We start from the raw sequence: 23,617 nt of genomic DNA on the forward strand, positions 1-23,617 counted from the left end.
AATGATGGAATTAAGAGGGTTACCCAAGAAAGAACAATGGAGGCTAATCTCTCTCATTTTTCCCGGAGGACAGAGTACCCTGGAGAGTTTATATTTTTTACTCCTTTTAAGCATTTGTGATGTACTACTGCAGCTAGCTAAAAGGCATTTTTTTTCAGCCAAGCCTCTAGACTTCTCCCAGCCCTTGAAACCCTTGAGAGCTGCATTGCTACCTTCTTTTCATCGGTTCAAAGGGCAGCCTTCTCAGGTTGGCACTGTTTTGATAATTCTCTCTTGTTTCTTCACCTCCTTAACCAAATTATTGTCTCATTTTTCTAGAGATTTCTAGGAAGCTGTCATGGACTGTCTCTGGCACACTACCTGTTTAATGTCTTAATTGGCTCTTAGTTTGGAACTGGTCTTCACAGCTGCCTGTTTTTTCAAAACGTCACAAAGGAATTTCTATAGGTTCATAGATATGAATGTACCTTTGTCTCCCATGCAATGTCTTTTGAAAGAGTTTATGCAAGAACTGATACTTATCAAGCTTTCTATTCAATGTCCTGGAAGATAATGCTAGCTATAGTTCTCTCTGATTCTGTGCCTCACAGAAACTTTCCTTCAGGTTATTTTTCAGACTGCAAGATCACGGTCTTTCAACAAAGCCGCCCCTGATTGCCTGTTCTGTTAATTCACATCTTTGTCTACTCGTTCCCCATTTTGGTGCCAAGTAGTCACCTTCAGCTGGCAGTTCAAGTATGGCTTTTTCAGTTTAGACCGCCTGTCTGTCAAGGCAGAGGTTTCTGTTAAAGAATACGACTGTGATGTAGGCAGCCAAACCCCTCTTTACTCAGAATTACCCCAGCAGCCACCAGCCACTCGCTGCAAATAGCTGGGACTTCCTTGGGTAAGAACACCTTCTTGTGGTTGCTTTCCTTGCAAGTTCCCTCCCGCTACATTTCCAATGAATAAATCTGAAACTCCTTTGCTAGAATCATAGAATTGTAGAATCATTTAGGTTGGAAAAGACCCTTAAGATCATCAAGTCCAACCGTAAAAGAAGTTGTAGGTTGTTTTTCCTTGTAAAGGAAAAAATGAAATGGAAGCCAGAGCTTCCACTCTTCTGTGCACTACTAGCGCCCAGGTGCGCAAACAGATGTGCGCAGGGGATTTCACATAGAAATGGCTCTATCTGACCCCATACATACAACCCTACTCCAACTCTGTCGGTATAGTGTGGAGATCAGTTGACATAGGTCTTGCGTCCTGGGCAATTTGGACCATTATGGCCCACACTGGTCTTAGAGCCCCATGCCCATTTGTCACATGAAGAGTAGTGGGATGTGTACTGTAAGGACGCTAGCCAGAATGAGGTGAAAATGCGAAGGCTTTGGAGACTTCAGCTAGTCTTAGGCTTCAACTACTAGTGCCCAGGTGTGCAAACAGACACGCACAGGAGATTTCATGTAGAAATGGCAGGTGCCTGTATCATCTAAGCTTCTCAAGAAAGGAACTAGGAGTTGGAGAACTGCAACTCTGGGTGTAGTACCTAATCCCTTTGTGTGTGTGGAGTTTTGCTGACAGCTATGATACTGATTCAGTCATCAGGGGACATCTTACCCAACCTCTCTGGGGCTGGCACTAATAAATCAAAGACAGTAATAAATAATTTTCAGCACTTATAAATTGAAGACAGTAATTAGATAAACACAACCTTGTAAAATTAATTAATGCTTGTACATACTGCGAGTGTAATAGGAGGATATAAAAGTGTCACATCTTGCTGATTCCTATGTCAGGTTGAAAGAATCTTTTCAAGGGTGTACCTTCTACAGCCAGAGAGAGAAAATTTAACATTCATGGCAAAGGTAGATATATTCGTGGCTGAGCAGGTATGCTGCATGTCTCGGTTTTTTCCTAATGCTCGTAAGACAAATTGTGTAATTAACTTAATATGCCGATTTTATAACTCTGTTTCTGCGTACAACATTCTTCCTGATCATTTTAAACACAGCGGCAAATTGTGCTTGAAGCTGGAGGAGGAGGTGTAATAACCTTGGAGGACACCCGGGGGACCGCGTGCCCTGCCCCTTCCTCGTGGATTTAGAAAGCTTTCGGTTCCCCCCAGCCACTACCCCTTTCCTTGCCGGCTCCTTTTCCCCTCCCGGAGGCCGTGCGGGGGCTGCAGCCCATCCCTCCTTCCCGCGACGCCCGGCTGCCGGCTCAGGCCGAGCGCTGCCGCTCTCCCCGGCGGGCGGAGGGCGGGGGGAGGACGAGGACGAGGGAGGGCAGGGAAGGGGCTCGGGGAGGCGCCGAGGAGCCACCGCAGCCGCTCTCTCCAAGCGCCCCGGGGAGCTCGGAGGCGGCCGCGCCGGTGGAGGAGCCCCGTCCGCCCGGTAAGGAGAGGAGCCCCTCCGGGAGGGAGCCTTTTCTCGCCCGCTCTTCTGGCTTCCCCCGAGGGCTGCTGCGGCGTGCCCGGGTACCCTGCGGCAGGGCTAACGCGGCGGGGAGCGGCGGAGGCAGGCTGCGCAGGGAGGGGAGCAGCGAAACGTGGCTTTGCCTCCCCGCTGCTGGGCGATGCCGGCAGCGGCGGGGACCGAGGAAGAAGGGGCGGCCTGAGGCGTGTGTGTGTCGGGCGTTGGGGGGGGACACGGGGCCGAGTCCTGCCGGGCACGGCCCTTCTCCCCGGGGGTGCTTGCCGTGCCTAGCGGCTCCCGCCGCAGAGCCACGCCGCTTGCCATTCAGCCTGGGCTCGGCCGCACGGCAGCAGGGCCGGGCAAGGCGGAGGAGAAGGGGCGAGCCCGGGCGGCCTGAGCTGGTCCGCATCCCCGGGCGGGCAGCCGCCGCCTCCCCCGGTACGCGCGGCCGCAGCCGCTCGGTGCGACAGGGGGAAGGCAGAGCAGAAGCGCTGCTCCTCCCTCCCTCCCCCGGCCGGATATATAGTATCAGACTCGGAGGGGGAGGAGAGGTTTGTAATTTTTTTTTCTTTCTTTTTTTCTCTCTTTTTTTTTTTTTTTTTTCCTCGTCTTCCCTCCTCCTTTTCTTTGCCGGGAGTTGCTTGTGCGCTAGGGAAGGTGGGGGCAGCGGTTTGGAGACAAGAATTGGTCGGAAAAGCCGTAATTGAAGGTAACAGCCCGCTGGGGGACCTTGGGAGGGAAGCAAAAAAAAAAAAAAAAAAAAAGGCAAAAAAAAAAAAAGAAAATGGGGGTGGGGGAGAGGAGGAGGCAACGCCGAGGAGGGATGATGTTGCCCAGGAGGCGAGGAAGGCGGCGGGGGGAGCCGGCCGGGGGCGGCAGGGCCGGGCCGGCTGCGGCTGCCGCGGTGTCGGGAGGCTCCGCCGGGGCCGGCTCGGGCCGGTACCCCGTCCCGGGGCGAGCGGGGAGCCGCGGGTGGCCGGAGCGGGGCCGGGTGGTGCCGGAGCCCCGGGGCTGGGCGGTGCCGCGGGGGGAGCGGCGGCCCCAGCCCAGCCCCGGCTTCGGCTTCGCCTGGGGAAAGTTGAAGGCGGAGCGCAGCCCCCGTGAAACGAGGAGAGGAGGCGGCGAGCGGCTTCACAGCAGGGTTTGCTCCGGCTAGGCGTAATCTCCAGTGCGATGCTATAAAAAAAATAGGAAGATCTGGTATAATCTTAGGGGAGGCTTGCCTTTTTGTTTTCTCTGCTATTAGACCCATACTTCTTTTTTTTTTTCTTTTTTTTTTTAAAGTGTAGTATTAGCAACAGAGTTTTAATCGTATGAGGAGGGCTTCTTATTCTTGGTGCTGTTTTCTGTCTCTCGGTTGGGAAATTACTGGATACCCCTGCTGCCCGCCCACATGGTACCACAAAGATTTAAACCGAATTTTGTTACAAGATCTTGTCAGGATATCCTCGGTTTTCTAGAAACTAGAGACACGTGACGTTGTCTTGTCTTATACGGTCCTTTACAGTAATGTTGTTACTCAGAACAATTGGCTTTTTACATTTTTGCCTCGGAGCCTTTTAAGGGCATAACTAGAGAGACGAATAACTAATGACAGACCTTTATCTTGCAGTGGGATGCAGTAAAAATGGGCGTTGCTTCACCCAGAAATATTGCACAATAAATTCAGTCAAAAGATTAGTTTTGCATCTTTGTTTAGGACTGAAATTTTGCTTTCTGTGAAGGTCATTATTAGGCTGGAAAAAAGGACTCCAAAATCCATGTCCGCTCTAATCCTGGTTCACTTGAATTTGTATTAAAACAAGTGTAACGTTGAAATATTGGGTGATCGCAAAACGATATAATAAAATGCATGGGCTTTCGGAAGCTTTTAAATCCAAAGCTCACATTGCTTTGGCATGCTACTTTAGAATGTAACTTTCTGAGTGTGCTGTCATTCTGGGAACCTTCATCTCCACTTGATAAAAAGCTGATGGCAGTTCAGAGATCTGCTGCTGTTTTCATTTGCATCTACTGTATCAAAAACATCATCATTTCCTGCTTACCTGTAATGTTCCTGAATAGGAAAATGCAAGTTCTGTTCATTACTGTATAATGTACTCATCTTCTCTTTAAAGTAACTACATAGTTTAAAAATTACACTGATAGTTGCTTTAGAGAAATTGCAAAATCCCTGTTACAATGTAGTGCTTTAATCTCCAGCCCTACTGTGGTCTCTCCCCTCTGCTAAACTACCGTTTTGTGGAAACAACATTTTAAAAGATTTCCTCTGTGTTTTGGGGTGTTTGTCTAAGTTAAAGTCACCATAAACTTCAATACATAGGTGATAAGAATAGAAAATTTTGGGGGGGAGAGATACACTTGCTCAAAGGTATCTGAATTAAACATGAAGCAATAGCAGATTTAGGCCAGCCTTTTACTATATTTAGAGGATGTTCGAGGATACATCTGATACTGTAGCAAAGCTGCAAATTCCTCAGTTCTGCCAATTTGGGTTTCAGTTCTAATCCCTATTAAGGCTTGTTTAAATTAGCAGTGGGGAAATGTAGTTTTAAAACATCTTGAAGACCACATAAGAAAAGCCTGAGTAAATAAAACCTGTAGCGTGTCAGCTGGGCAAAAAAAGAAGTATCTCGAGATAGACTGCCAGAAAAGTAGTAGGGAATGGCCTGTTAACAGAGGCACAACGTTTGCTGCTCTGTTATAGAGGCTGCTTTGACTGATAAACTTCCTGTGCTTTCCCCAAGGTCAGTTCAGATCTGACAGACCTGGATCTCTGGGGGGGTGGGTGGATGGATGCGGGGGGGGAGATTGGTGAGGGGTGGGGGTGCTGGCAGGGAGAACATGGGCAATGACAGGGCAGAAGGATTGTGGCAGGGAATACGGGTAATACGACCAAAGGCACAGAGACGGCCATTTGGTCTGCGTGCTATGGCAGAGGAACACAAATGAGTGGCCAATGGCTCAGAAATCTCTCGGATACTGATGATTTCAAGTCCTGTGGCAGAGCGTAGTTCCTTGCTCCAAGGGGGGCGGTCTGCAGCATTAGACTGTCATTGTAATAAACTTTTCAATTTTTTTTCCTTACATTCTACATAGAAAGCTCCTAATTCTGATCAGTTTCCCATTTTTCTTTCCCCAATGACAAGTAATTTTGATCTATACAAGGGACAGATCATATAAGTGAGGGCATAGCGAAGGAGAAAAAGAAATGTTTTGAAATGGGAAAGGAAGGAGAGACCCATTTTAATGTGGTGATACCACGGATCTGAGTAGTTCATGGAAGCTGAAGGGCCGTGAAGGGTAACACAGTGGGGTTGGGGGGACTCTGCTGATGAGTGCTCGACTCATCTGGGGGAATGTTGCTTATCTTATTATATTGTTTGGTTTTGCTGTGTTTGTAGGAAAATGTTGGGGATGGTTGCTGCAGGGGATGATGTTAGCATTGCTCTGTAGCTGCATTATTATACCATTATTGCTATTAAAAGTTATAGCATTCTTATTCCCTAAGGGGCCTGGGTCCGCAAAGGATGCTTAAAAATGAAAGTTTAAATGTTGCAATGCTGTCCGATGAAATTAGCATTATTTAAATTATTAGCGGCAGGTCACGGAAAGAGTTAGGCATCTCCACACATAGCTAGAAATAAGCATCGTGTGAAGCACGTTCACTTCCCTGGCACAAGAAGCTGTTACCCAAAGGCGGCCCGGGGGCTGTTCTCCTGCGTTAAAGGTGAAGCTGTGCTGGAGCTAAGCAAAACTTGCCTCTCTGGAAGGCAAAGGGAGTGGTTCGGCGGTCACTTTAACTTGCCGTAAACGTGGGCTCCTGCCAAAGGTCAGCCTGCCTGCCTCACCTCTGGGTACGCATTCCTCATCTCTCGCTTGCGCTGGTACTATCACTTGTGGCCAAGTGCAAATCCGCTCTTGTTGTTGCTGTTGGCCTGCTTTCCAGTTGGATGAGTTCCTGGGTCTGACTCAATGCATGACTAAAAGGCACCGAGGAGTCAGTGGAGACGTGCGGTTGGGGGAAAAGCAGGCTGGTCCTCATCGCGCTCGGTAGGAGTCCCATTTGGACCAGATTAAAAAGGTGACGGATCTGCAGCCTAACGCGCTGGCTCAGTGCTGTGGTAACACTTCTGCATGGCTTCCAGATTGGGTTTGGCTTTTATCTGGGCAATTTGGAGCGTGAGGAGAGGTACCTGTCTGTCTCCAGTCACCTGTGTAGACGTACTCTTCAAGGGCCCGAGGAACTGAGTGAAAGAGGAAACTTGAAGGACAAAAAGTTGTTTTACATACCTGTATTCTTGAAGGAGGTGAGGCCTTACCCTGGCATGCTAAAAAATTGCCTCCCTCCACTCAGGATGTGGAGCTCTGAATTTAGATTTGGGGTCAATTCTGCCGCTGACCTGATTTACGCCCTCGACACCACTCCTGTTGCTTCTAAGTCTGCCTATCCTGTATTTAAATTGCAGGCGCCTTCAGCTACAGTCTCTCTTTTGTGTTTGCACATGGCCTGTGCTGATAAAGCCCAGGTTTATGGTGTGAGTTCTTTGTTGCTGTGATCATGCCGACAACAGTAATTTCTCATCACAGGATGGTCATAGCCATAGGGAGCGGTCATGGGGGAGCATTTCCCTAGTTTTCCCTCTCTTGTGAGGTCTCCTGGACTTCTGTGAATCAGTCCCTGTGGTCTGCTGTGTAGTGCCACTGTGGGTCACCATGCACTTGTAGCATCTCAGCCCCCTTTATACACAGCTGTGTCTGGCAAAAATTCATTTTCATTTGTTATCACAGCAAAGAGCATAGTACAGCGTATGCTTTGTCTTTTATTGTATTTTTTTCCATGCAATTTTTGATTTATAAGCTTGTAAATCATGTTTTTTAACACCATCTGAGGTGGACGTTTTGTCTGGGTTTTGTGTTGGTTTTTATTGTTGGGTTTTTTTTTTCCTAAATTCTCATCTGAATAGTGCTTTCAGGCTTCCTTTAGAAAATTTAGTTGTCTTTGGGTGATATACAGTGTTAAAATTACAGGTAATTAGGTCTTTACACAGTGAAATAGTAATAGGATCTTGTGTGTAGGCATATAATTAATGTTTTGATGGTAATTACTGGAAACTGGAAATCCCCTCTCCCTCCAATCTCTGGCTACGTTCGTTTTTGTTAAAGCACATGGCATATTGAAGGTTTGGCAAAAATACCTGTAATTCGACTATAATTGTGTTCAGTTCTAAGCTTATATTAGCTGTCTTTTGCAAGAGTTGCTTTTATGTCTGTTTCTCTTTGTACCTATGCTTGGGCAGTTTCAAGTGGCTGGAAATTGCACAGGGCTCTGCTCTTCCACCCATGCTCACACACACACACAAAAAAAAGATACCTTGTGCCACAAAAACACACTGTTGTGTTTAAGTCCAATGTTTTCTCCTTCCTGAAAGTAACTGTGGAGCAGCTGTGCCCATAAGAGATGCATATTACAGGTTTTCCTCATACTTCATTTCATTTTTAACCCATTATACCAGTATCCATCACCTGTATCTGCTTTGAGAAGCAGTAAGTTGTCCTGTGGGTTAACAGAACAAATGCAAAACTTAATGACTGGTTAATGCATGCAAGAATGGCATGAATGGTCACAAACCTGGATGCTTACAATTTAATTTCTAAAGCTGGCCGTCAGCCTTGCCTTATCCAAGCCCAGATCCACGTTTTGTTGTGCCCAAAGGTGAGAGGCAATTTTACCGTGGGGTGTTCTCTGGAAACAATTGTAAGTTTTTGATTCCAGGTTGGAATGACTTGTGTCCACCTTTATAGCAAACTCAGTTTTCACTGCTGTTTCTGCAATGCTTTATAAAATTGGGGCCAGCTGGATTGATAACTTCCTTTTTTGTTTTATTTTCCTGAAAGCAACCGTAAACCCCATTGACTGAAGGAAAGAAAAGTTCTCTGATTTTCTGTAAACAATGTGGATTTATTTTGCCATAGATGGTTCAGGAGGGCCTTTTCTTATTCAGGGGATACCTAATATAATAAATACACTGTACTGGCACAACTGTATCTAAAATATTCCTTCAGAACTACCTTGATACTGTAAGTGAAATTATGAAAAAGTAAGTTGATTGCAATTTTGTAAAGGAGGCTATAGATGAACAATAAGGGGAATGCTGACATGGTTTAAAGAGGTGGAAAAAAATGAATAAGCGTTATGTTGACATTGGGTTGATCTCACCACTTTCAGAGGAAAATCTGAAAAGCAGAGATGCTATGTAGAAAAGGTACCGGCCCTTTTCAGGAGCTTAATTCCTACAATACACCTTTGTAAATCCTAAAAGAGAGATTCTTAATTTATGCACAAAACGTGTGGGTATTATCAGAGCAGAGCAGTCTCCTAAAAGGTTCTCTGAGATGGGCGTACCGTGCAGTTAACAATGGGCTATACAGATGGGTTTGATAGTAGCCAGCAGTGGTACCATTTAGTGATTCAATGGTGGCATGTGAAATTGCCTGAGTCATCTTTATAGGTGTACCGTGGTATCTCAAAAGAGAGTTACAGCTGACTTTAACTAGGGGTGTGCTACAGCTGATGCAGCGTGCAGAAAACGGCAGCCTGAAGCTAGCACTGTTTCCTCATGAGTAGTGGGTCTTTGCTCCCTAAGAGCAAGTAACAATAACTTGGAGAAGGTTGTAGCTGCAGCAGTCAGCACGGTTCTTGGCCAAACACACAACACTCATTTGGAAATACGCTTTTCTGTTACTGCTCTCCTTGACATAGGAAATAATTTTTTCTTCCCGCTTTTTCTGTTTTGAGATATAGTGTGAATAATTGCGCTTCTCTGAGCTTTGCTCCCTGTTGCAGTATCACTCTATGACTAATGACACAGGGTTATTCACCATTTGCGAAAGCTGGTCTGGTTATGCAGAGTTGAAGCATTTGAGATGGTTCCTTCATCAACAAGGCCTTCAGAAGCAAGAGCTGGTGCTTTCAGCAGGGATCTGTGTTATAGATTGAGGCCCAATAATTGACAGGAACCAGTTCAATTAATCAAATTAGTTTATTAAGCAAGCGGCAACAAGCAAAACAGCGCTGGGCGGCCGGGGAGTCTTTGCTCCGCCAACGGCGCACACCCACTCCCCGAAAGTAGTTGATTATATACTCTTCTGGTTCCCGTATATGTGTCAATCCTGGTATATTCCGTGTCTAAGCGACGTGTTGCTAGGGGGTCGGTCTTGTCCCGCCTCCTGATGGTCGTGAGGCTGAAGGCTCCTCATCTTTATCAGTGTCCTTGGGGAGACTCTTTTCAGCTTATCTCACAAATTAGCTCTTCCCTTTGAAGTGTTAAAACACACCAGATGCCTGTGATTTAGGCCTTGAGGTGTCAAAGTGCCCCAGACAGCACACCGGATGCCTGTGATTTAGGCCTTGAGGTATCAAAGTGCACCAGATAACACGCTGGATGCCTGCGATTCAAGTATGTGAAGAGTCGAAACAGTGCAAGTTTTCACCAGCCTTTAAGAAAGCCTGATTTGATTAACAAACATGATTCTATTTATTACAATCTGTACTGGAAGGCAGGTGTTTGAGCCTGGATTCAGCACTGGAGTGTTCGGTGATGCTCACTCTTAGGTACCCTCCTCTGGTGTGGTCAGAAGTAACATGTTCAGAAGCACCTCCCAGAAGCAAAGTGGGCATGGTCTGTGGTGAATAACCACAATGCTGGACTGACAAAACCAGGAGCTCCGCCTGCTCTGTTCCTGGTTGGGACCAGCAAGCAAAGAGGTGGTTTTGTGGCTCCTGTCAGATGCCCACCTGGCTGGTTAGCCTGTATCAATGGCTTGCATTCAGTTGGGCTTCTGCAGCGAGGCAGAAGCAGTTTGGAGGTGGGATGACGAACGTGAGTGAGCGAGCTTTGCCGGTCCTATCCTGGCTTTGTGGCAGCCAGCGAGGTCGTCTGCTGCGGGCTTTCTCGAGTGAGGCAAGGGAAGAAGAGGAGGGGAACCGCTTTCTCTGCCAGTATCCTGTGGAGCCGCTAGGACAGAAGAGCCAGGGACTACCGCAAATCTTTTCAAAACCATCTGCTTTTACCACCTGTCATTGCTTATTCACAAAAATGCAGTCTTATTGGGTGTTAGTATAAAAAGTCTTTCTCTTTAAGTATAAAAATAAGTAAGTTTCTTCTGAAATTCCCCCATTATATGCCCATACTTCACGCAGGGGGCTATAAAGTGCTGTGTTGTGATAGAGAAGGGAAGAGAGAGAGAAAGAAAAGGACTTGCCTGCCCAACATAAAACAGTTTCTGATGTTGTACAGGCTTACACTGCTGTCAGTGGGACTTATTTTTGTTATCAGCTGGTCTGAAATGGATGGCATGATTCTGTTAAACCTAATTTTAAGGACAATTTTGAGGGTGAAATTTTGTTACAGAAGGAGCCCTTAGCAAAACTTCTATTGCATGCACTGGCATCAGCTAATTCATTGCTTCTAGCTTTAAGTCAAGGGGAACGTCACAATCCAGGACCACTTCTGGATTTCCTTTGGCTATTGAGTTGGATGTCACTGCTGTAAAGCACCCAACTCCTTTGTTGGACAAAAAATTTTTTAAGAGACTGAGACTGTTGGTCCTCAGGCCATTAATAAGACACCCAAACTCTCATATATTCACATTTCTAAATTGAATGTGACAGACAGAATTATACCCTTAGTTAACCCTCGCTTTGTATAACTGCAACCTCACTGCTTTACTGCTGATCCTGCAGACTGCAAAGAAACAATTTGCTTGCTGTTTATGTTTATGCAAACCTGGAGCTCTGATAGCCATGCAGTCTAACGTTGCATGCAGTAAATTCCACTTTATTCCTGTGAGTGCAGCTGGAACTTCTCAGCTTCGCTCTTTATGTGCCCTATGATCCTTTCTCCAGTAACGTACGTTAGTGCTTTGATGTGGTTCTGCTTGTACTTCCCTATGGAGCCCTTTAATTTGCCATCTGCAGGAAGAAATGAAATCCCAGATCAAGACATTACAGACATTGAATGAATGACACTGTCTTCTACCGTTGACCTCCTTCAAGCCCTCATTGCTGGTATCTTTATTAGATACTCCAGAGCAAACTGACTAAGCTAATACATTCCTAGTATGGAACAACATGTCAGTGATCCCCTCTACACTTTTTTTGTGCCTTTCTTTGCATCTGAAGTAGACTTGATGACACTGTTGCAGAGAGGAGAGGGCAAGGAGACCAGAGGTACCAGGGTGTTCATGCTATGCTCTGTTGTATGTATCGAAACAACCACCAAATCTTGCACCTAGATGCAGTAGTCAAACCTGTCAACTCAGTGGAAGACCTTCAGGGTTCGGCAGATAACCAGTAACTTTTGCCGGAACACTGGCACTGTCTAGCTGAAGTTTCAGTTTTTCTTCACCCTTATGTTTATGTTCAGTGACTGCTGCCTTGTCCCATGTATCCTCAAAGCAGCCCAGGGGTTTATATTATACTTGAATTCAAGGTTTCAGGGCATCCTAAACAATATATTGATTTGATGGGAAATGTTAGATCTTGATGCATTTCTCAGATAATATTTTTTTCATCTACCCTATTTCCTAATCACTGCGTTCTTTGCCTAGTTCTGCTGTCACTAAGCTGAGAGAGGAGATAAAGAGTCTGTCCATAAAGACTGATTTTGTGCCTGAAATGTGTCACTTCATCTTCATTTTGGCCTATTGTTGACTCTTCGTTGCTATGTAGCATCAGGCAAACTGCTAGCTGTGTATTAATCCCCGTGGCTCAGAAAAGAATTTAACCCCTCTCCACCGTCTTCTGAAGCTGCCTTGCATATATGCTAAAAGGAGTGCTTTACAGGCACCTGGCTCAAGTCCTGCACGCTGCTGTTTGCTACAGGGTCCAAATCAGCTGATAAGTGGAGAAGAGGAAGAGATGTTCAGTTCCTGGTACTGGCATGCTCCATCCATCGGGCGTCAAGTGTTTTGGTACAGCATATTTTTCTGCTGAATATTTGTATTGGACCATCCACAGCTGAGATGCCGGCAGTTCTTTCTCTGCAGAGGGTAACGCTGAATTCTCTACCGATGGAAAGCCTATTGCTTTGGTTAGCTTAAGGTTTTTCAGGAACTGATTAGGCATTGCTTACCGCTGACGAACTCACCCACAGAGGATTTCCAGCAAGCAAGTCAGGGATCAGATGAAACTATATGCTTCCAAGATGATGTGATAACATCCCATATTTAAAGATGAGATCCCTGGACTCTGCCAAGAGAGTAATACTGTTGAACCTACCACATATGCAAAACTAAACTCTGATCTGACAGCAGGTCAATCACAGCGTATAGATGCATTAGCTGCTCGTACTACACCACTTGAAGGGGGTTGTCTTCTCAGGTTCCTCTCGGAAACCCTTCGCCTGCTAATGTTACATTTACTGCAGCTTTGGTTTTCAAATAATAAATAGTTGTATTTTGATAGCTACGTTTCTGCTGGTGAATCATAAACAGGCTGAAGTTGCATTAATACTGAACACATTTCTGTCATCTTTTCTGAAGGGCTAGATTTCCCCAGACCAGGATGGTGACATATGTAGGAGTTGCCTTGTGACTGCCTCCACTTTGATCTTGAGGATAAATATGATTTTAAACTTCCAGTCTTAAAGGTTATAGGCTGGCACATCTAACTATCAGCACTTCACCTTAAAAATTGGATAGTCATGTTGAAAAATGAAAACATTATATGCAATGCCAGAGTTTCCATCACTGACCATAAATTGCATCCTTGAAGATGGGGAAGTTCTTGCCTTCTGAAGCAACATAATCTGCGTTTATCAAAAGCCTAGTACTCCACTTGTCACTAACATTTAATTTCTATGGCAACCTATGTAACTCTTGTTCTGGGAGATGAATTAAAGTGGTCCGGACCCCTTCATAGGAACTCATCTCTGATCTAAGGTTCATGTGTTCAAAATGTTAAACCAGTCACGATACCGTAAAAGTAAAGCAATCTTTCATTAAATGACAGGGTGCCTTCAAAGAGAGTAGTTCTCTTATTTTCCACATATGCCTACACCTAATGTGACTAATGTGATTGTGACTGTGAGCCCTTAAAGTGCTATATAAATATGAAATGCAATAATAGAAGTAAGTCTCGTAGCATTCCTAAATATATAGCAGGAAAGTGGTATCTTGTCTCGTGGGTAACAAGAGTAAGCTAAATGTATTATGTCTGATAGTTGGAAGTAATCAAGGCAATAGGATTCTTTTTCATGTGATGCATGCAAGCCCTCATGTGTGTTTTTACTTTGAACATATATTTTTTTTCCAGTGTGTTGTCTATATTTTCACTCTAGAGTAGCATTGGCAGCATTTAGTGCTTTGCTCTATGCAATTTTGTATAAATATCACCCTGTACTGCATACTCATTTATAAAATAAAATGGGCACATCCTTGCACTCTTTTTTTCCCTCTTTGTTTGTCTTTGAAATTCTTATCCGCTATGTGCAACCTTGTGTCCTGTCCATGCAAAATATAGTGCCCAAAATATTCCATCTACCATACTTTTAATCTAAAGTGCTCATAATTGCCAGCAGCAGCTTCCTTTAAATTAATTATAGAATTTTCACTAGGATTTCCCATAGGTAGTTGTTATTTTATTCTGTACAGCATTGTGAAAAAGCTTACCAAACCAGAACTTTCCACTTGCACCAATAGAGGTTATTTCATCTATTTGACACTAGTTTTGAAGTTTCGAGAGGATTAAGGCCAGAGATACATTAAGGATAACTATAATTCTGTGATGAAAAGGTCATACTTCATTGCCTTATCTTTTTAAAATGCCACGCTTTCCATACTTTATGGAAATTTACCTTATTTTCTTTAAAAAGCAGGGTTTGAAAGAATCTGACTGAAAAATCAGCTTTCTGTTTTCTTTGTCCTCCTGTTCATAAGTTGTAAATCTACAACTGTAGAGGCCAGATTTTTGTTGAGTTTTCCTTCATTGATTAAATCATCTTTAATATATTGCAAATATATATCTGATGTAGTGTTAGCAACGGAACGTAAGTTCTGATGTCTTAGGATAAACGTAAAAATTATATATGTCCACCAGAACTGCATGATATAAAAACTAAATATACTGGGGCACAGATGAAGTCGTCGCTATCATCTTGAGAATGTTTTCTTCTAGAACATGTTGATTTTATTGGTATGCTAAGCCTTGCATCTGCGCCTTGTGTGTACTCATATGGTCATTGAAGATGCGCATTTTCCTTGTGATAGTGTGGCATTGGTGCTTGAAAGCAAAGAGAGCATAGCAAAGAACACAAGTGTTAATCAGTGGTACAAGGTATGTGGAAATTAGGTAAATGTGGTAGATTTCAAATCAGATATCGAGGTCTGCCAGTGCGCCATAACGCTGAATGAAGAAGAGCAAGACAGTGCTTCGCACTTGTGTTTCCCACTTCACTGTTAACAATGGAAATGAGATTAACACAGTACAAACGCATTGTAGTAACAAATATAGTAGGGACTAGTGTTTAAAAACTGCATATGGTGGAAATGTCTTGCCTTCTTTTATTCTGCCTTCTTCTACCACTGAGAGTTGGTAGCAGCACAGTGGGGTTTATCTGAGGACCCCTTGAGGTAGTGCCATAACAGAACATTTGGGTCCTCTTGTTTCTTGACTCGGAAGCGAATAGTGACAAGTCTGCAGCAGATCGTAGGTCCCTGGTAAATCCAGAGGAAAGGGTATGTAGCAGTCTTGCACTGAGGATTCAGGAAGGTAACCTGGCAGGTTTGTCAAGACAGCAGTGAGGTCTCTAAACTCAGTGAAGGGGGGACTCCTACTCCGTCTCACTCCTTCCCCTGAAGGAACCACATCTCAGCAGAATCCAAATGGAACCTAAGTATAAGGTTACCAAGTATAAAGTCATGTGTCAGAAAGGTGAGTTATTCTTTTTCTTCATTCCTTCAGGTTATTTTGGAGATACTGTTAAGGGTAGGGTCAAAAGTTTTCTCTTTGTGCTGTGGGTATTTCTCGGCCCTCTGTTCTTCTCCCTAAATCAGTATTTAGAGGCCTAATGCTCTGAAGATTTGGATTCTCTTCTTTCCAACATCACTGGCTACTTCTGAGAAGTACTTTCTGCTAGATGGCTGCTCATTAAGACCAGAGGGTAGAGTGCTTTCCTGTTTTATAAGGGCGAGGTGAGGATAAATGCTGTGTTCTCAGATCCCAAGCAGTGTGGAATTGAGCGTGCAGGCAAGAGATAATCTGTCTCGCAATGTGACCCATCGAGCAAGAGGCATGATAAATTCCTATTCCAAATATGATTTTGTACAAAAGCAAGGATTGCCTAGGAGAACATAATTAAGTAGTGCCGCACAGGAAACAAATATTTTACTCTTCAGAACTGCTCAGAAAATCTGATTATAATTCAGATCTATCAGGTTGGATGGGATTTATGCTAGGATGCTGAAAGACATGGGTGATGCAATTGCAATTCTGTTTTACTATGAAAAAAGATGGCAGAGGGGTCCCTGAAGACTAGGGAAAGGCTATCGTTACACTCATCTTTACGAAGAGTGAGAAGGGAGGGTTCAGGGAACTGTAGGCCAGTCAGTCTTACCATAAACCCTAGAAATATTATGTATCATGTCCTCAGGGAATTTGTTTTCCAAATGTGAGAAGGATGAGAAGGTAATCGAGAACACTACGTTCCAAGGGTGAGTTGTACTTGACCAATCTGAGTGCCTTTTGCAATTAAATGACTATCTGGTGGGAACAATCAGTGGATATAGCATTTCCTGACTTGGACTTCAGTGAGGGTTTTGTTATCATCTGTCACTGAGGAAGCTGTGGAAGTATGGGCTGGAGATATGGAATGTTAGATTGATTGAAAATTGTGTCAATATCCAAGCTCAAAGAGAGCTTCAATGAGAACTTCAATAGTTCAGTGTCTCATTAGAGGCAAATAACAAGTGGCCTGTGAGAGACTGGGCCAGTAGCGTTACATCTCTGTTATTACCTAGGTGGTGAGACGGAATGCAACCTGAGAAAAGTTGTAGATTATATTAAATTGACAGGAGAGAGAGTTTCATACACCAAATGGTAGAAATTAAATTCAGCTGCACCCTTGAGAAACCTGAGCTTTGGGCCAGCAGAAAGCTCATGAAGTTCAGTGATAAAAATCCTGAAGTTCTGTGCCTGTGCAGATTAACTCCACGCAACAGTACAGGCTGGGAAACAACTGGCTGAACAGAACACCGGTGGGAAAGCAATGGGATATTATGGTTGCTGCCAAGTTGAAAATGAGCCAGTGATGTGTTTTCGTTGCAAATAAGGCAAACGGCATAGTGGTCTACATTAAAAGTATGGCCATCAGATAAGGGGAAGTTATCCTCCTCAGCACTGTTGAGTACTGTGATTCTCCAGTCAATTTTGAGGTTCCTTGAATGAAAAGGACAATATTTAAAAAATGGAGAGAAGATGCAGCAGAGGAATACTCAGGTGATTTGAGCCATGGGGCCTATAAGCTATGAGGGGAGGCTGAGGGAGTTGGGCTGGTTTAGTCTGCCAAAAAAAAAGAGGCTAAGGGGCAGTCTCATAGAAGCCTTTAACTGCTTGAAGAGGAGTTATGACGACTGCGGGTCTGTCGCTATTAATGACAGATCGTAAAAATAAGGGTCAGCTGTCAAAAGTTGCAGCTTGAGAAGTTCAGGCTGGCCATTAGGAAGAAATTTTTTCACCAGGGAGTAGTGCAGGACTTTTAAAATGTCACCCGAAGCGGTGGTGGAGTCTTTCCTTGGAGGTTGTCGAGACATAGTTGGACCAAGCTGTGGATGACCTGATCTAGCATTGGTGACAGTCCCTCTTCAAGCAGAGAGTTGAACTGGTGATCAGCAGAGGTCCCTTCCAACCAGCTTTTCTGTGATTCTAACTTCAAAGAAGTTAGAGTGTGCCCAGGACAGCAGGGCTGTGCAATGCAAAGGAAGAATTTTGTAAGGTTGTGATGTTTGTATGTCCACAATGGTGTATCTGGAATGGTGGACAATGGAAGCCCCTCTTCTACAAAGATTTCCTCCCTACCATCAGCTTGAATTGTATCCATGTACAAGGTGTCCTTAATTCTGTGTGATATTATGTGGTTTTATATTGCTTAGCCATTTTCAAATTTTCTGCTCTTTTGACATTCCCTTGGAAAAACCACAATGTTCACATGACCATAGGAATCCAAGTAATTTGTATTTCAGTTGAATTAAGATTATTAAGAATTACATCTATTTCAGCCATTCCTCCTCTCTTGCTAGGAGCTGTAGAAATGTGTAGAAATTTGTTGTTCAAACTAATTTGTCAAAAAGAGGAAAGAGACATGAGAAGATCAGCTGTCAGGATCTTAATAGATCTGTTTTCACGTATCAGTGTTGATGATTGTTTGTTTTCAATTGAGTTGATTCCTTCTTTTAAATCTGACTGTGATTATGAGTGCTGCAAGATTTAATTGAAGGAGCCAACTCATGGAAAGGGGAAAAAAATAAGTCAACTAAAAGCCAGGATAATTGGGAGTATGATTTTATCAATAATCCAAGGTAGGAGTGGAGACAGACAGAATGGGGTCAACCTTTGCACAAGAAAGAAAGAAACACCCAGAGTCCCCGTTCCCCAAACCCACAGCCAAAGTCCCATTGCAGGAAGCTCGTGGGTGGGAATGTCACAGAGTGTGTCCTGGGCACCAGCCCTCCCTTGGGGCTGGCCAGGAAAAGGTGTTGCAGTCATATGTTGGTCATTCTTTGTGGTTTATCTGACTCCCAGATTAACACCAGTGCTGGCTGCATCAGGGATAGGGCCATGCAAACGTGGCTGTATCACTTCAGGACTGATTGCAGTCCCAAACCAGTTTTATTTCTTGCACTTAATGCCTGAGCCAAGAAACCCTGCAGACCCGAGATGGCTGGGAGTCAAACCAGTTTAAGGGGTATCAGATCTCGTTTAAGTTGCTCGTGATTACGTAAAGAACAGGAAAAAAAAACCCCAACCATTTTATGTTCTGATTCCAGGCAGAGTCAGTTTGGGAAAGCCTGGATTTAAACTCTTGACTTTAGCTGATGTAAACTGATTCAAGGAACAACACTCGAGTAACTAAAACAAACAAAACCTTACTTAATGTTTGGTCATAGTCTTTCATTTCCTTGTTCAGTGTGTTTCTGTGAAATACTTTTCCAAAACTATGCCTATGTGATTAAAATAGGCATTGCTATTGATTTACTGCACCCTTTTCTGCTAGAGTGCTATGCCATAAAAAATAATAATATGTAGAAATAATGCTCTGAGTAGATATAGATTTCCTTCCTATGGTTGGTATTGCTATAGCAACACTTCCTCCCAAACCATGACTAATTACAAAAAGTTGCCATTGATCTTATATGTGGTAAATTATATCTGTATTTAGCAAGAAACTGAACACCCAGATGTCAAATGAAATAAATATTTGCTTTTTGTATTTGTCTCCCCACAAACCTTGATTTTTAATATCAACAAAAAAAAATTATTTTTAGGAGATTTTCTTTATCGGTTTTTCAGGAAGTTACTGATAGATGTGACAGAGTTTTTAATTCTCAGGATTTAATATGTTTGTTACAGCTTAGTTTAAGCATAAGCTTTCACTGCAGCAGTGTTATTGGAAAGCTTTTTGGTAGAAATGTCTCTGCCTTTGCTGGATAAATTTTCGCAAGAGGATAATTAAGACCTAATCTAGATCTCTGAGGAGACAAATCTGAAAAAAGGAAATGATTTACATTTATCTTGAAATATCCTGAAAATATATTTCAAAGAGAATATGTTCCTGAAAAATGTTTCTTGTGTAAACTTAAATCTCATTATTCATGTGGTAGGAGGATGCGCGTGTTCAGATTTGTTTTCAATCCAGCAGCAGAAGCAGCAACCAGGGAGTAAGTGTACGCACAAGAGCTGTCTAATCAGGGAGTGCGGGGAGCAAATGGGTACCAAGAGGTTAGATTTGTTCTGGCGATCGTCACCAGGGCTTCCAGATGTATGATTTAGGTCCAGGCAGCGAGAACTTTGCTGAGAAATGGCTGGTTTCTTGTGAGCTTCAGTACTGCAGAAGCAATACAAATAGTGCAATGAAACAGCCCTTTCAGAAGAACACATTATCAGCTTTCCGTTTCAGATAAACCATGCCACAGAGGCATGCTGGCTCCCATGCTGATGCACCTCTTCAACCCCTGGGGCCAGTGGTAGCCCAAAAGCAGCTTTGCAGCTTTCCCCTGCAGCCTGAGCCAAGACCTTTCTGCCAAGCTGGGGAGTTTCCGTACTATGAGGCATGAGAAAGAGGGGATGAGGGGCCAAAAAGCAAAAGATCTCCAGTTGTTTTGTACCGATCCACATGTCGCCAGCCTTTAGTGGGGACTAGTGAGTTCAACCAGCAAAATTCAGGCTCTTCTGCAGTGTGCTCTGGGTCCTGGGGGCCGTAATGACTTGGGGCTATATCTGGTCGGGCACTACATCCAGGCCAGTGTCTTTCCGTAAGTCAGAGCCGGGAGCAGCACAGTCACTTCAGCAGACATCAGCCTGCCTTTGGCTGGGTTTGCTCCTTCGTCTGTGCTGCCTCTCCTGCTGTTCGGGTGACTCTGCACTGTTGTCCCTAATATGTCTTTTACCTGTCATCTTGGATATCCTGCCTGAAAGTGAACTGCATTTGACTGGAGTCAGCGGATCTGGATCTCGTTATTCAACTATGTGTATAAACCCCCAGTCCCCTAGAAATTAGAATACATAAACCTAATTCTGATTAAACCCTGTACGTTATGCAAGAGCATTTATGAAATGAACTTCAAAAATATGGAGTGACAGCAGCTAAGGTAGGAGTGCAATAGCATGTAATCATAATTTGACCTAGAAGCTGAGGGGTCATTGTTACAAAAACAAATGCGTAAACTCGTTTGAGGCTTTGTAGTTCTCTTTTGAATTCCTTGGATATGATCTTCCATTATTTCAAACCTCCAAGCAGCCCAGCCAGTAAATCCCAGCTGGGCTTGCAGTAATGAATGATAGGTACACACCTTGGAAATAAATTGTAACATTACCTGGATTTTTTGCTCCTGTTTGTCTTGTAACATGTGGCTTGTTGGTTTGGGCTGTTTTAAATTCCACTTTGTGCTTAGACTTTGGACTGCATTTTATTTGAAAGATTCAAGGCTCTCAAGCTGGGACGTGGATACAGTTTACTGAAGGACCTTTGTCTACACAGTATAGGTAAGAAGTGTTCCTGGACCCCTTGTACCAAAGTGACACTGTTAACGATCCCATCCCTCTCTCTTTTCATAGACTCCTAGGATGGTTAGAGTTGGAAGGGACCTTAAAGATCATCTCATCTAGGTCCAACCCCCCTGCCATGGGCAGGGACACCTCCCACTAGACCAGGCTGGTGTCATGGGTGGAGTGAATAATTTCACTTGTAAGAGAGTAGTGAAATGTTTATTAACATAAAACAGTGATTTATCAAAGTTAGTAGTGAATGCGACAGTGTTTTACGAGATTCGATGCCAGGGTACACTTGATTATTTACTGCATAGAGGCCAGGGTCAGACAAGCTGTCAGGAAGACCCTCCCGTTGAGTCAAGGTTCAGAAAGGACCCCCTTGCTTTCTAAACTCCGTCTCAGAGAGGAGTCTAGGTCCGGCTGGATCCAATCCTAGTCCCAGACTTGGTCAACAGTTTATGTCTAAAGGATTGTATATGTGCAATCAATCCTTATATCACTTAGCTAAGATTTCGAAGTTTAGCATGCTATTAGTCACTTACCGAGAATCTGTTGCGGCAAGGAATCTCTCAACCTCGAGGAGAAGAACCTTAAGTGAGCGTCCCCCCTCAAGGGGAGCTCCTGTTGTGCAGCCCGCTGCCGTGCAGGAGAGCTCAAAGGGCTCTTGGGCTGTCCGCTAGTTATGGAGTAAGATAATTGACCTATAGTCATATTCTCATGGGAACAGGGTACCTAGGTTCCCACTCCAGACAGTGTTTTGGTTATGTTGCCAGCCATCTCCCACAGTTCAAGTGCAACTCATAACAACTGCCGCTGATGGCCATGGCTTGAGCAGGAGCCGGGGGGGGGGAAAAGGGGAAAAGGGGAGAGCACACCGCCACAGCTGCTCAAAGCCCCATCCAGCCTGGCCTTGAACACTTCCAGGGATGGGGCATCCACAGCTTCCCTGGCAACCTGTTCCAGTGTCTCACTACCCTCATAGTGAAGAATTTCTTCCTAATATCTAATCTAAATCTCCCTTCTTTCAGTTTAAAACTGTTACTCCTCGTTCTATCACTACACCCCCTGATAAAGAGTCCCTCCCCATCTCTCCTGTGGGCCCCTTTAGGTACTGGAAGGCTGCTATAAGGTCTCCCCAGAGCCTTCTCTTCTCCAGGCTGAACAACCCCAACTCTCTCAGCCTGTCTTCACAGGAGAGGTGCTCCAGCCCTCTGAGCATCTTCGTGGCCCTTTCATTGAGTTCTGAGGACAGACGCATCTGAACCTCAGGCTGCAGCTTAGTTTCTCCTCTCTTGAAATTGCCCATGCAGAAGAGCCCCAGTAATACTTCTCTATCAACGTGCTTGGCATCCTAGACCATAAGGAAGAAAGAGACTTGTTATGCTATGAAAATGTGTAGAGTAGAAGTGAAAACGTGTAGAGTAGAAGTAAAAACGCTTGTGTCTCTGGAGAGAAGGAGAGGGATTGCAGCATATTGCTAACGCTTTATCATCTGGGAGCGAGCATCACATTGCACAGATGTTTTTTGGAACCTGAAAATGTTTAAAACGAAGCTGGTTGCTGTGTGATTAGCAGCAGCACCATGTGGACATCTAAGAGTCATCAGAAACACACTAGTGTCTCTAAATCCTGTAGTTAAGCTGGTTACAAGCTAGTTATCACAGGAGTCAACATGGACTTCATACATACAATAAGCATAAAGTCAGCTGCATATTTAGAACACTGTTCATAATGGAAATTTTAGATAAACACTAGCATGGGATTACAAAGTATAACACAGCGTTTGTAGGCAAAACTTCTTATGTGCAAAAATATACCTAAAAGTGGGTCCCAAAGGCAGTGAGCCACTTACCACACAGGGCTGTCAAGTCTCGTGCTTTCTGTGTAAGACTTGGTCCGTTGGTCTCTCTTCCCTGAAATTCTGTATTTGTTGGATGGCTTCTCTCCGGCCCCAGGCTACACCTGATGGCAAGAGTTGGTGGAGCTGGAGAGGCACCATTACGCTGGACTGTGCTGCAGGCCAGGTTTTGCCTCCCGGCAAAGCCTCCCTGTGTGATGTTGGGCATTGAACGCTCGCTTTCTTTGTGATATGAGAACTTAATGCATGCATCACAGGACCCTGATGTATTGCATCTTTTCTCATTGCTTGTGCAGAGTCTGTCTCTCACGTTGGTGTTGGAATAACCTGGATCGTGTCATGTGGTAATTTCTTATTATTTTTAGGAGTAATAGATTAGATCAGCAGTGAAAGTTCAGGAGAGTGAATGATCTGCAACTGGTTTATGGTGACTGAACATTTTTTGTGTATTTTTTTCATGTGGTTAAAAAAGGTGTTTAAGGAAACTGCAGTTGCAGAGAGCTTGATAACCAGACTACAGAAGTCTTTTTTTGTGCAACAGTGCAGGGTGATTTAGGGAAACAAACAAGTGTCAATGTTTGTTCTGATTTCTTGCTAGAGAATACAGTATTTCTAATTTTAATATCATGACTATGGCTATGTTCTTCCTAAGCCCTTAGCTTATACTTCAGAAGACAGGGCTGTGCATGTAACTGTTGATTCACTTGCCACATTTTTTGGTCTTGAATTCTGACCACGTCAAGTGGATTGTTTCTATAACTGCTAAGCAACAGCAAAATTGGGATGCAGTTATCCCAGAGGGGGAAAAGGATTCTGGGGCAGGAGTTGGCAGGGCTCATTGATAGGGCTTTAAACTAGATTTGAAGGGGGAAGGGGTCAATAATTTCACGCTTGCCTGTGACAAACAGTGGGGCAGCACATCAGGGGCAGAGGGATGGAGTCCTAGCAAGGGCTCTCAAATTGTTGCCCCGAGGCAAGCCGGAGACGACCCACCGGGACACCCCAAGGGAATCAAGGGGGATTCACACAAGAGGGTGACGTGGCCAGCCCAGCTGAAGTGCCTCTACGTAAATGCCCGCAGTTTGGGCAATAAACAGG

General features: G+C 44.3%; 1 protein-coding gene across 4 annotated transcripts in view; it reads left to right on the plus strand.

Annotated features, from left to right (window-relative positions):
• The first annotated feature begins 2,267 nt into the window (after nt 1-2,267).
• FAR2 (fatty acyl-CoA reductase 2) overlaps nt 2,268-23,617 on the plus strand; it is a 157,644-nt gene continuing 136,294 nt past the window's right edge. The window contains exons 1-2 of one of the 4 annotated variants that reach the window (XM_054224186.1): nt 2,269-2,375; nt 3,034-3,105. The gene's annotated coding sequence lies outside the window, so the exon portion shown is untranslated. Of the gene's footprint in view, nt 2,376-2,931; nt 2,948-3,033; nt 3,106-23,617 lie in introns of those variants that run through there. The other 3 variants (XM_054224196.1, XM_054224206.1, XM_054224216.1) reach the window with 3 other exon arrangements.

This window comes from Rissa tridactyla, chromosome 1 (genome assembly GCF_028500815.1).
Source record: "Rissa tridactyla isolate bRisTri1 chromosome 1, bRisTri1.patW.cur.20221130, whole genome shotgun sequence".
NCBI classification, from domain to species: Eukaryota; Metazoa; Chordata; class Aves; order Charadriiformes; family Laridae; genus Rissa; species Rissa tridactyla.